Source organism: Ammospiza caudacuta, chromosome 30, assembly GCF_027887145.1.
Source record: "Ammospiza caudacuta isolate bAmmCau1 chromosome 30, bAmmCau1.pri, whole genome shotgun sequence".
Taxonomy (NCBI): Eukaryota; Metazoa; Chordata; class Aves; order Passeriformes; family Passerellidae; genus Ammospiza; species Ammospiza caudacuta.
The window spans coordinates 1,619,874-1,633,986 of record NC_080622.1 but is presented as its reverse complement, the minus strand read 5'-3'; the positions used below and the strand labels follow the sequence as shown (position 1 = coordinate 1,633,986).

General features: G+C 58.5%; 1 pseudogene; it reads left to right on the top strand.

Moving 5' to 3' along the window:
- Positions 1 to 9,353: 9,353 nt before the first annotated feature.
- On the top strand, positions 9,354 to 14,113 carry LOC131569325 (Fc receptor-like protein 5; annotated as a pseudogene).

Sequence of the window (14,113 nt, the reverse complement as noted above, 5' to 3'; positions counted from 1 at the left end):
TTTGCCGGTACCTGCAGGGGCGCCCCAGCCCCATCCAAGTGCCCAAGTACCCTCAGGGACTGCCCCATTCTCTCACCACAGTGCTTGCAGTACACCCAGGGCTTCCCCATTCCCCCTCCTACTACCCCTGTCCCATGCCACTGTAAAAGGGGGAGTTGGGGAGGATTCTTGCTGAAAGGTTTCTCATATGAAAATGAAGCACAAACACAGCAACATTATATCTGAGAACGGTTTATTGATAAAGGAGGGTAAGGGTTATTATCGAAGGGGGATAGAAGAGAGTAGAAAGGGAAAAGGATAGAGAGAGAAACAGAAGACAGGACAGTGTTACTGCAAGGAGCCCGGGCTCTCTGTGGGCATCAGCTGGGCAGATGGAGTGTGTGTGCTGCAAGCCAGGGTGAGCCCACATGGCTTTTGTGAGTGGCTGGGCATGATTTCCAAGGACGGCACCTGCGTGTCTCTGGCATGGGCAAGCGATGGCTGCAGGCTGGCTGCTGCGGGCTGGCTGCGGGCTGGTGCTGCAGCACTGGTGGCTCTGGGTTGGCTGCCGCGGGCTGGGGCTGCGGTAGGCAGGTGCAGCAGGCTCGGTGCTGTGGGCAGCATGGGAAATGCGGCAGAGGCAGCGGGTGGGTGCAGGCAGCATCTGCTCCATTGGGGAGCAATGAAGGAATATCCAGGAGGAGCAGGAATGAGCTGCCTCATGGAAGCAGCACAGGAAAGAATGGATAGACGCAGGGGAGAAGGACCACTGAAAGAAAAGGCAAGGGAGGGGATTGTCGATGGTATTTTTACCGGATGTCCAGGAGGAATGATGCATCTGACCCCACCTTCTCATTAGGCTTATTAAGTACTTTATTATACTATATTATTCTATATTATATAACATTACATCTAAACTGAATCTGCCAAGCACTCAACTGCACTCCACTGAACACAATCTCATGACTGTCAGCCAACAGTCCAGACACACACACACCTGGATTCAAATGGTCAGTGAATCAAAACTCTCACATCAGAATCCAATCACCAATTCCCTTCAGGTAAACAATCTTCCACAATGCATTCCATGTGTGAACAACACAGGAGCAGAAAATGAGATAAGAATTGTTTGGATCATTCTTTGCCTCTCCCACTGCTTCTCTCAGGTTCAGAAAATGTGAATCCCACAGTGCAGGAGGGCCAAACTGACCCTCTGAGTGAGCCCCTGATCTCTGCAAGAAACCTAAAGCAAAACACTCCTGTTTTGTCACAGTTTTCTGCTTTTATTTGCAAAGTCTCCTCACACAGCCTGATTTCCCAGGCGTTTTTTCATAGATATTTTTCCTCGGTCATCTGTCCCACCAGCCAGTGGGGGTCACTCATAGCCCGATCACTGAAGCTTTCTCCCCCCTGATTCTTGGTTGTGTGGAGCCTCGCCAGGGACAGGGTTCCCAGCACATGTACAACCCACAGAGTAATTTTTCACCTCTTGTGTAGCATATGTTGGGACATAAATCAAAATCAGATTTGATCCTCTTAACCCCAGTGTGCTTAGTGGCTCTGCAGTCCCCATGCCAGTGCTCCCAATGAGGTGGCTTACTGGTGCCCATCCCAGTTCAAAGGGGGAACAGGATCTGGTTCCCTGCTCCTGGGACAAAAATGCAGCTCTTTGATTAAACCGGCAGAAATGGTGTTTCTTTGTTCAGCTCTGTCAAGGAAGCTGAACAAGGTGGGAACCTCCCTTGGAGTGGAATATACGACCCCCTTCTCTCTGAACTATTACACTTTGAAATTACAGGGCTTTTAGGTAAAGATGTTAGTGTTGGAAAAGAAATGTAATTTAGCACAATGTTTAATTGTAGTGAGTTGTGTGTGAACTGGTTTGTTAAAAAGTAGTTTTTTAGCCGTTGAAAGTGTGTTGGGTTTTGTGTGTAACCTAGCAGGTAGTCTTAGGGATTTAATAAATACTTAAACTAGTGGAGGAAAGTAAGAATGCTAACCTGTCTGAAGGCAGCATACAATGCTCTTAGAATAAGATAAGCAGAAGATTATTGATCTTGTTTGTGAACCAAGGAATGCATCACAAGGGGTCTGTGACTAGGCAAGGGGAACGGGGAACTGTTTCTTGGAGACTGTGTTATGAATCACATGTATAAGAGGGAAGCAGAAGCACCCATACGTGAAATCGGGGGCTCGGGCTTTGGGACGTTAGTCCCCCCGCTCCCCAGGCCCTTAATAAAGCAACCACAATACTTATCCGAGTTTTGTGTCATATATCAATCAGGCAACATTAGAACAGGAATAACAGTTCTTTACTGGTATATATTGACAGAAACAAGTTAATGGAAGTTGACTTTCACTGGATATTATATGAATTGATGTCCATGTCCCCACCCATCCCCCATACTCACCCCCTGCCCCCTCATGTCCAGCCCCTTCCCCACCTCCAGGGCATAAGGGTGTTCTAGGGGCTCCTGTGGGGATAAGGGGGGGTCGGAGGGGTGTCTGGGTAGGGGGTCAGGCAGAGTCATGGCTGGAACTCCCCACTCACCTGTCCTGGGATTTCCTGAGAGCTGCAAGAAAAAGAGGATGGGGTGATAATGGGGTCCCCTGGGTCCCAACCCCACCTGACACCTTTAAATGCTCACTGGACCCTGAGCCCCCACCAGACACTGATTTCTACTGGACTGCCAGGCCCCTGCACCCCAAAGCACCCCTGAGGAGCCCCAGAACACCTGAGGCACCCAGTTACTCCAAACCCCTCTCCAGCACCCCTGAACCACCTCAGGACTCTGATTCTTCACACAGCCCCTAAGCACCCCTCAAGTCTCAAGGAACCCCAAGAATGGAATGCAGGGAAGCCTCCAAAATGCTCCAGGACCCCTGAAGAGCTCTCAACATCCCTGCACAACTCTCCAACACCTCCCAAAAAGCCCTCAGGAGATCCCAGTGTCACCCCAATATTCCTCAAGGCCCTTCCTTGGACAGCCCAGGACCCTCCAAAATGCCCCCAAACCTGTGAGCACCCCAAGCAAAGGTCACTGGGGGCTTAGCTTCCTCCAGCTCAGGGGCTTTGGGTGATGCCCCAACAGCCCCCCCCAGTGTTTGGGGCTTCACCCCGATTCCTGTAAGAACTTGTGTCACCCCCATTGTCACCCACCCCGGCGGTGCCACCAGTGACAGCCCCCGATGGCAGCCAGGAGCAGGAGCAGGAACAGGAGGGTCCTGCTGACATTCACAGCTACTGCTGGGGACAGAGGGGACACATTGCGGTCATCCTGAACTGCAGGAGTCCTGACCACCCTGGTGATCCCATGTGACCCCACCTGTGAGCCAGGGTGAGCCAGGTGTCACCTCCATGGCCAGCTCAGGGCTGAGTGCCTGGAACACGCAGTGCCCGTCCTGTCCCAGCTGGTTGGTGGCCACACACTGGTAGGTGCCCCAATGTCCCACAGCGATGTCCCTGCGCTCTAGGAGGGGACCCTGGGCCTCCTGCTGCCCGTTGTGCAGCCAGGTGAAGGGGACGGGGGCTGAGCCCACCTGCACTGAGTAGCCCAGGCTCACGTTGTCACCTGCAAGCACCTGATGTGACAGGGGACCGGGAGTGATGGTGGCATTGGTCACGGGCACTGTAGGGACAGAGACAAGGCAGAGGCCACAGGGAGGGGCTGGCAGCTGGTGTGGAGGGATAGGGATGGGGGGATGGGTGTGATGGGGGATGTCAGACATGGGGTAAAATCATGGAGGGGTGCGGGACACAGAAGAGAGGTGGGAGGACACAAGAAAGGTGTCAGGAGGAGCTGGAGGTCCCCAACCAGGGGACACAGGGCGTCTCTGTGGTGTCCCTGTGCCCATTCGCACTCAATGTGCACCATGACGCGGAGCTGGACGGTGCACTTCTGCACGGCCCCCTCTTTGGCATGCACCTGGCAGCTGTAATTCCCCGAGTGAGAGACCCCCATGGCGGGCACCAGCAGCTGTGGGGACCCCTGCGGGCCTCTCACCCCCTGCCTGTCCCGGTAGAACACGTGCAGAGGCTGCAGGGGGCTGGGGGTGCTGAGGCAGCTGAGAGTCAGGGGGGACCCCTGGGTGGGCTCAGAGAGACCCTCCAGCACTGGGACTGAGAGGAGCTCAGGGAAGGAGAGGGGAGGTGAGGACTGTGACTCTGAGTGTGCTGGGAAGCGGCTTTGGGGGTGTCAGGGTTTTGGAGTTCCAGCCATGGGCGTGCTCACCGTGCACTGTCACTGTCACTGGCAATGACTGTGCTCACGGTGACGCTTCAGAATCCACGAAGCCCCTGCAGCTGTAGTTTCCACTGTGGTGCAGCTGCAGAGGGGACAACAACAGCTCGGTCCCGCTACGGGACCCCTCCACCTCCTTGTCCCCATGGTAGAATTGCACCTTGGTGACCGGCATGTCCTGCCAGCATCAGCATCACAGTGTCACCGTGTCCCCATCCAGCAGCTCCTGTGCCAACATCCGCAACTCTAACCAGACTGAGGGACAGGGGGGTCCTGTCACTCCAGGGTCCCGTTTTCATGGGGATCCTCCCACTGGGTCACACCCAGTGTACAAGGGGTCCCCAATTCCAACACAGGCTCCCCACACTGACATGCTCTGGAATGCTCACCTTGTACTGTCACTGTCACCCGCGGTGACTCCTGCTGCCCCCAGGATCCCACCCAGCTCCTGCAGCTGTAGTTGCCACTTTGGCTCAGCTGCAGAGGGGCCAAGGATAGCTTGGTACTATCACGGAGTCCCCCCAGTTTCTTCCCCTTGGGGTAGAAGGACACTGAGGTGACCGTGCAGTTCCACCGGCCCCAGCAGTGCAGTGTCACCCTGTACCCCTCCAGCGGTGCCCATGCTGGCCTGTGCAGCACCAGCATGTCTGGGGAACAGAGGGGTCCTGTCACACCCAATGACACCAGGAATCTCCATTTGGTCACACCCAGGGCACCAGGGGTGCGCAATTCCAACACGGGGGTCCCTCTACACTGGGATGCTCTGGGATGTCCCCAGAGCAGGGGACAGGCTCAGGTCAAACAGCAGGAGGTGACCCATGGAGCAGCGCCAACACAGAGCCCTTGGGGCCCCTGCAGGTGCCAGAGCAGGGGACAGGCTCAGGTCAAACAGCAGGAGGTGACCCATGGAGCAGCGCCAACACAGAGCCCTTGGGGCCCCCGCAGGTGCCAGGCTCAGGACACTCAAACCCTCTCACCATCTAAGACAGTCACGGGGGGGCTGTTTCCATTTCTGGGTCTGGAACACGTGTAGGTGCCACTCTCGGTGACAGTGGTCGCGTCCCTCCTGCCCCCAGCGCTTCCTGCCCTTGTATGAGGTGGTGGCACCAGCAGTCCCTGAGCCCTGGCAGGTCAGTGTCACCCGGTCTCAAAGTACCAGCGGCCTCCAGGGGGGCTCCACCAGGAGCTGTGTGGTCTGGGCACCTGTGGGTGACAGGGGACACCAGCCTGCCAGGGCCGCCATGGGGCTGGGGACAGCAGGGTGGGGACATGGCATTCCCCGAGGACTCACCAGCAAGGCCGAGGGTCTGGGCTGGAAGGGAGAAGGGACAGGGCTCAGTGGGGGTGGCACCACACGGACAATGGCACCCGGGATACAGAGTCTAGTGGGTGTCCCGAAACTGTCCCCATAGGAGCAGCAGTTATTGTGGAAAGTGCATGGGGGATGGATCCCAAAAGATTTGGTGAGGCAGAGGGACATGTCTGTGCCACAGCCACCCTTGCACCACACTTTTGTGGCACAGATGCCTTGGGAACAGGGACACTGAGGCCACCCTGGGCTGAGGCAGAACATGGGGACCCTGTGGACACCCCCACCAGCTCATGATCTCATCCCCATGATCCCATTCCCATGGCCACATCCTCACCGTTCTTGTCCCCTTCTGTCCCTGCCTCCCAGTTCCCTTGTCCCTACCCCCAGAGCTCCCTGAGCCCAAAGGCGCCCGTCCCCACATTCCTGTCCCCACATCCACACGCCCAAATTCCTGCCCCCCTACGCCTGTCCCCAAAGCCACCCTACATCCCCAGTCCCACCAAGGTCCACTGTGGTAACATGGACTGGCACTGGGGGTCTTGGGGACCTCAGGGGACCCTGCAGCCCCCCTGTTACCCTCCCCTCCCCATCCCTGGGGTGTCAGGCCCGTGCCCAGGACACTCACCCCACAGGAGCAGTGCCACCTTCCCGGCCACCCCGGTGTCCCCAGCCATGTGCACTGGCTGTCACTCGCTGCTGTGGCCACTGCTCCCCTGGCTGGCGGCTCTTTGGATGAAGGGGAAGGAAGCGAGGTCACATCTCAACCTTATGCGTAGGTGGCCCTTGGTGGGGGCAGAGTGAGGACAGGCTCAGCACAGGATGGGGACAAGGCTGCATAGTTTGGGGACATGGTGGGGGATGGTGTTGCCAGGAGTCGGGGGCTCAGGGGATGTGGGGAACCAAGGATGGGTGTCCAGGAGTATAGGGCGCCAGGGGAATTGGGGTCTCCATGCCTGGGGTTTCCAGGGCTAGGGGTGCTGTGGAAACATGTTTCCCAGGGATTTGGGGTCATGGCATGTGGGTGCCAGGGTTGGGGGTACAGAGGGAAAAGGAGATCCTCAGGAACAGGGGTTCCGGGGGAAGAGGCAGCTCATGGGATAGCATGAAGGCAATGGTGGTGCTGGGCATTGGCAGTCCTGGGATGGGGGTCCACAGGGAGGAGAGACCAAGGCAATGGGGGTCCCATGGGTGGGTTTCCAGGGCAATGGGGATGCCAGGGATGGGCAATGGCTGGGTGGGCACCGGGATCAAAGCTGCTTCCGGGATTGCCTCAGATTTTGGGGTGACTCAGAACCCAGCACATTCCCCACAGTGCTCATGGCCAGGGGGGCAACCAAAGGTTGTCCTGGGAGGTTCTCGATCTCTGCTCCACACACTCCTGGGCTTTTTCCTGTCACTCCCATTTCCTGGCTCAGCGACCTCAGCAAACATGTGATGACCATTTGGCTGAGACGAAATTACACATCCATAGAATAAAGGATGGGGTCATTTCCCACACCATTATTTTTCCAATAAAAAATAAATCAAACTCACAAGGTATAAAATTAGCTGGTTTTTAGAATACTTTGAATCATTGCTTTCCCAACAAGTTACTCAAAGTGAAAACACAAACCAATCACAAAGAAATGAGATTTTTTTTCTCCCTGTAGGAGCCCCTTGCTGCATCCAACAGCAGCATTTGCTTGTGGATACCACAGAGTGCGTGGAATCTCCCTGAGTATTCAACAGCACCATGGGATTGTTCCCTGGCTGCTTGGCAGTAACCCAGCCTGTAAGGAAGACTTTTGTTCAACCATATTTAGGAATTCTCCCTATTTTTCTCATTCTCAACCTGAAACTTGAATGAATTCCCATGGATTCAGCTGACAAAAGGGGAGAAGCTCTGGCCATCCTTGGGACAGTGCACAGGAATCTGTGGAAATGCCCCTGTGTGTCTCAGGGTCTGATTCCCTGGTAAATCCTCTCCAGCCTGCCCTGAATTCCCCTGCCTGGACACTCCCTGCTCCTGCTGTGACACAACTGTTCCCCAGCCCCTCGTGTGCAGCCCCTGCTCAATATTTCCACACTTTCTCCTCTCTTCTGGTGTGCACATCCAGAACCCAAACATTCTTTCTTGGAGGTACCAAAGGGCTGCAGGATTTGTTCAAGAAGTAGGGTCCAGGTCAGGTTGTTGAGCAGATTGTTGTCGTTTTTGCAATAGTTCTTGGGCTCTCTCAGTCCCTTGCTGAGAGGGAAAAAATGATCAATTGCTGCATTTCTGGACTGGTTACCACACAGCTGCGTTTGCATGGGGAGTTTCCACCAGCCCTGCTCTGAAAACCATCAAAGACCCTCACAGAGCCACTGTTTGGGCTCCCTTTGTGATTTTGTGCTTCTTGCAGGGCTGAGCAAACCTCAGGCAGGCCTTTTTCACCTCTGCAGCAGCTCTAAAGCTGCCAGAATCAAAGCCAAGGGGGCAGGGGGGACCCTCAGGTGCTGGCTGCCACCTGGGGCTGGCCAGAGCAGGGCTGGGCAATGGCCATCCCTGTGCAGTGGGGCTGGGCCATGGCTGGGCCCCACCCTTGCATTGACAGGGGTCCCCAGGATGTGCCACCCCTGGGACAGGCACCCGGCCAGGAATGTGCAGGGACATTTCTGGAACTGCCACCCCTGGGACGGTACACCCCATGCCAGGTTGTGTCACTCCCTAGGCTGGTTTCCCCCAGGTCATCCCTACAACAGGGACCTCACAGAGCAGGACCCTCCCGGATGTGCCCTCCCAGGACAGACACTGCCCCCCTTTCCCATCTGACTCTCAGCACAAACGGCCTCTTCCTTTTTGTTCAGGAAAAAGAAAGTGAAAATGTTGTGGGAGCACAGCCCAACACCTCCATCCCCCACAGCCTCCCCATCCTTCCCTGCAATCCTTGCTCCCAATTATCCCACTCCCCTGGCTGCCTCCAATGCGTTCCCTGCTCAGGTGATTCCTGGGATTGCTGAGCCAGGGACTGGGGTTGGGGAGACATGGCATAAAAGTGAGGAAAATAAGGAAGAAAACAGAAATAAAGAAAGAAAAATTCAAGGGCAGGGGAGGGCACAGAAGCAGAGCTACCCAGGACCCCCATGTGATACCTGCACAGGAAACGAGCATGCCAAGGGGGCATCACCTGGCCACGGGTCACCCCAAAATCTGAGGCACCCAGGGAAGGAGCTGTGACCCTCCATGCCCCCCAGCCACTGGCTATCCCTGGCACCCCTATTCAGTTGGGACCCCAATCATGGGAATCTGATTTCCTTTTATCCCCCCTTCCCTAAGACCCCTTCCCTGGACTGCAATTCCTCACGATCTCCTACCACAAAGAACCCCATCCTGGTAATTCCAGTCCCTGGGAGCCTCATTCCCTTGGGGACATTGATTCCCCCAGGGCCCCCATTCTCAAAGGGTTCCCCTTTCCCCTGTCACCCCCATTCCTTCGTCCCTATCCCATGATCACAAATCCCTGGAGGGCACATTGTTCTGGCACCCTCATCCCCAAGTCTGAGTCCATCCATCCACTGGGAACCCCATTCCCATGGGACACCCATACCTGGGCACCCCATTCCTCTGGACACCCATCCCTGGCTCCTTACACCACCTCAGACTCCAAATTGTGGCCCCACCATGTCCCACAAGGCCCCCACCCTGCCCCATCCTGTCCCCACCCTGCCCCCACCAAAGGCCACCTACATGTGGGTACGGACGTGACCTCGCTTCCTTCCCCTTCATCCGAAGAGCCGCCAGCCAGGGGAGCGGTGGCCACAGCAGCGAGTGACAGCCAGTGCACATGGCTGGGGACACCGGGATGGCCGGCAAGGTGGCGCTGCTCCTGTGGGGTGAGTGCCCCGGGCACGGGCATGACACCCCAGGGATGGGCCCTGGTAAGGCAGAGAGTGGTGGGGAGAGGGCACAGGGGGGCTGCAGGGTCCCCTGAGGTCCCAAAAGGCCGCAGAGCCAGTGCATGAGGTGACCAGGGATGTGGGGACGGGAGAGGAGGGACAATAACAGAGGGACAGGGATTTGGGGAACTATCATGGGGCTGGTGGGGGTGACCACTGCAACCACTGTTGAGTTTCCATTTCCAGGTGGCCAATGTGTCCCCATGTCCTAACTGAGCAAGGGCTAGACGGTGTGTCTCTGTCCCCAAGGGGTCCTTGCCACACTATGACAGTTTATGGACAGCCCCCACACGCAGTCCCTCACTTCCAATGTCCCTGTGATGCCACCCTCACGCAGCCCTCTCCCTTCTCCCTTCCAGCCCAGACCCTCGGCCTCCCTGGTGAGTCCTCAGGGGATGCCATGGCCCCTTCCTGCTGTCCCCAGCCCCACACTGGCCCTGGCAGGCTGGTGTCCCCTGTCACCCACAGGTGCTCAGACCACCCAGATCCTGGTGGAGCCCCCCTGGAGGCCAGCAGTGCTGTGGGGACCGGGTGACACTGACCTGCAAGGGCTCAGGGACTGCCCGTGCCACCACCTGGTACAAGGACATGCAGCACTGGGGGCAGCAGGGACAGGACCACTTCACTGTCACCGAGAGTGGCACCTACACGTGTGACAGACCCGGCACCGGGCTCAGCCCCCCCATGACAGTCTCAAATGGTGAGAGGGGTTTGGTTGTCTCCAGCCTCGCACCTGCAGGGACCTCAAGGTCTCTGGGTGTGCTCTGCTCCATGGGTCACCTCCTGGTGTGACCACAGCCCATCCCCTTCACACGGGGAGATCCCAGAGCATCTCAGAGTGGAGGGACCCCAGTTCTGGATTCAGGGAACCCTGCTGCACTGGATGTGTTCCAATTCGAGGGTCCTTGAGAAAACTGAATGCCACAGGTGTCCTAAGACTCCCATGTTCCACAGCCCGACTGGTGCTGCAGGTGCCGGCGCAGGAGCTGCTGGAGGGGGACACGGTGACACTGCGCTGCCGGTGCTGGGAGAACATGTCGGTCACTGGGGTGCGATTCTACCGTGGGGACAAGGAGGTGGAGAGGTCCCTCAGTGAGACTGAGCTGTCCCTGTCCCCTCTGCAGCTGAACCACAGTGGCGGCTACAGCTGCAGGGGCCCGGTGGACTCCAAGGTGGCACCGTGGGCACACTCGGCTTCAGTGACAGTGACAGTGCACGGTGGGCACCCCACAGACTCCCATGTTCCACAGCCCGACTGGTGCTGCAGGTGCCGGCGCAGGAGCTGCTGGAGGGGGACACGGTGACACTGCGCTGCCGGTGCTGGGAGAACATGTCGGTCACTGGGGTGCGATTCTACCGTGGGGACAAGGAGGTGGAGAGGTCCCTCAGTGAGACTGAGCTGTCCCTGTCCCCTCTGCAGCTGAACCACAGTGGCGGCTACAGCTGCAGGGGCCCGGTGGACTCCAAGGTGGCACCGTGGGCACACTCGGCTTCAGTGACAGTGACAGTGCACGGTGGGCACCCCACAGCCGCCACCCTGACACCCTCACAGCCCCTCCCCAGGGACTCGGGCTCACAAATCTCCCTCCCCTCTCCTTCCCAGAGCTCTTTTCAGTGCCGGTGCTGGAGGGTCCCCCTTATCTTACTGTGGGTCCCCCCTGACTCTCAGCTGCCTCAGCACCCCCAGCCCCCTGTGGCCCAGAGCCCCCCTCCTGCACGTGTTCTACCGGGACGGGCAGGTGCTGGGGGGCCCACAGGGGTCCCCACAGCTGCTGGTGCCCGCCGTGGGGGTCTCCCACTCGGGGAATTACAGCTGCCAGGTGCAATCCGAGGGTGGGGCCGTGCAGAAGAGCAGCGCCCGGCTCCGCGTCACGGTGCCCAGTGAGTGTGGGGATGGGCACAGGGAGCCCCCACAGCCTCCTCGGGGGCCCCTGCCCTGTCTGGGGATCCCCATAACTACCCAGGTTCCCCATTCTTTCCTTGGTACCTCACCAGATCCACCAGCCCTATGTGGGTACCCCCATCTTTCCTGTAATCTTTTTCCACATCCCCTCATTCCTGCTTGTCTACACTCTGTGTCCCCCCATTCCTCTCTGGGGTCCCTTTATCTGTCCCTGGTTCAACCTCAGCCCTCTCTGATCTCCCTCCATGGTCGTCAGGTCTCACCATTCCCTCCCTGGTTTTACATACTCTTCCTGGTGTCTCCACATCTTCCTCTCCAGGTTACTCATCCTTGAGCCCTCCATCATTCCTTGGGGTCCTGTTCCAAGCCCCCCTCCTATCTCTGTGCCTCCTTTTCCTCACTGAGGTCCCACTTCCCCTCACCCATCCCTCCCCACCACGGGTCTCTCACTGTTCCCTGGTGTCCCCTTATCCAAGGGATCCTGCCTTTGAGGGGTGTCCCTGTCAGTGCAGCCGCCGGGGGACAGGTGGCATGCAGGGACTGACTGGTGCTGAGCTACGTGGTGGCTGTGGGTCCCCTGTCCTTCTCCTGGCACCAGGAGGGCTCGGGGGCACTGCTGGGAACTGGCCCCTGCCTGGATCTGTGCCACGTTGGGGACAATGCCAGCGGCCAGTACCGGTGCTGGGTCAGCGACAGGGACAGCGTGGCTGAGAGTGACCCCCTGAATGTCACCGTCCTGGGCAAGCAGGACCCTCGGGATGGGGGTGACCCCTCCCATGGCAACCTCATCCCACCTGCCCAGTGCCAGCCCTGTCTGTGTCCCCACAGTGCCCGTGGCCAATGCCACCATCACCCTCGGTCCCCTGGCACACCAGGTCCGTGCAGGTGACAACGTGACCCTGCACTGCTCAGTGCAGGTGGGCTCAGCCCCTGTCACCTTCACCTGGCTGCACAACGGGCAGCAAGTGGCCCGCGGTCCTCTTCTGGAGCTCAGGGACATCGATGTGGGACATTCGGGCACCTACCAGTGCGTGGCCACCAGCCAGCTGGGACAGGACGGGCACCGCATGTTCCGGGCACTCAGCCCTGAGCTGGCCCTGGAGGTGACACCTGGCTCACCCTGGGTCACAGGTGGGGTCACACAGGGTCACCAGGGTGCTCAGTACCCCCAGGGTTCAGGGTGACCGCAGTGTGTCCCCCTCTGTCCCCAGCAGTGGCTGTGAATGTCGGCAGGACCCTCCTGTTCCTGCTCCTGCTCCTGGCTGTCATCGGGGGCTGTCACTGGTGGCACCGCTGGGGTGGGTGACAATGGGGGGGGGTGGGGGTCCTGGAGTGAGGGGGAGCTCCCAGAGTGGAGGCAGAGATCAGTAATCTGGTGGGAATCAGGGCTGCAGTGGGGATTTGGGGGTCCTGTGGGTGGTTGGAGCTGCTGATGTCCCAGGAAGGTTCAGGGGTCCCGATGTCCCCACGGTCACCCCCTCCCCTTTCCCTTGCAGCCACCAGGAAGCTCCAGGACAGGTGAGTGGGGGGCTCTGTCTGGGGCTCTCCCTCTTCCCAGAAACCTGCCAGATCCCCCTCCTTATCCCCCCCGAACCCACCTGGCGGTGGGAGCTGTGTGGACCCCCACATTGTGGGCACTGAGTGGGCAAAGGGTGAGTAAAGGGGGGGACAGGGACACCTCACCCACGGGTATCACTCCCACCCAGGTCCTCACAACTGGTGTCACTCTCACGGCCCCCACGGGTGTCCCTCAGCCCTGCCCCACCTCGGGATCCACAAGTGACCGACCTGGAGCTGTCGGGACCCCACGAGGGACATTGGGACCCCCGTGACTACGAGAGCGTGCTGTGACACTCAGGGCATTGGGGGTCCCTGCCCCAGGGCACTCCCCTTCCCTCCCGCCCCATCCTGTATCCTGTGTTCCTGTGCCTGGGGGGGGTGCTGGCAATGAGTGGGGGGGTCGGATGTGGGGCTGCCCAGAGCTCCCCATTCCAGTGCTCCCAGTGCTCCCTGTACCCCCAGGGGCTCCCCTTTACCCGTGCCTCCACCAGCTCCAGGGAGCACATTGGACCCAAACCACAGCTTTTGATGAAACCGGGGTGTTTTTGTTTGTTCATCTCTGCCTAGTCAGCTCGAGAACGGACAAGGAGGGTCTCGCTCAGGCTGTTGAGCAGATCCTTGCGGGATTCACGGGATTTTTGGGGCTCCTTCAGTCCCTTGGGAGTCACCCCACAGCACCGCCGCAAACAGCGCCCCCTGCCGGTTTCCAGGGAAACCGTGCCCCCTGTTTTCATGGCAACACACACCCCGTTCTCATAGCAACAGCATCCCATCTCCATGGCAACCGTCCCCCGTTCTCATGTCAGCAGCCCCCTTTCCCCACGCCCCTAAGCCCCTCAATCCCATGGCAACAACACCCTTCTGTTCCCAAGGCAACAGCCCTTTCCCAATTCCCACACCCACAGCCCCCTCATTACCATGGCAACAGCCCCCTCCCATTCCCATGCCTACACCCCCCCATTCCCACGGAAACAGCCCTCCAGGCCAATGGCACCTGTAGCCCCCATTCCCATGCCCACCTCTCCCCGTTCCCATGGTAACAGCCTCACGGTTTCCATGGCAACACCCCCTTACCATGACAACAGCCCTGTTCCCATGGCAACCTCTTGTTCTCAAGCCCACAGCGCATGCGCCGCACTGTCCCCGCCGTTCTGTCTCTCTGACTACATTTTCCATCATCCTCTGCGGCCGGCGGCGCGCTAA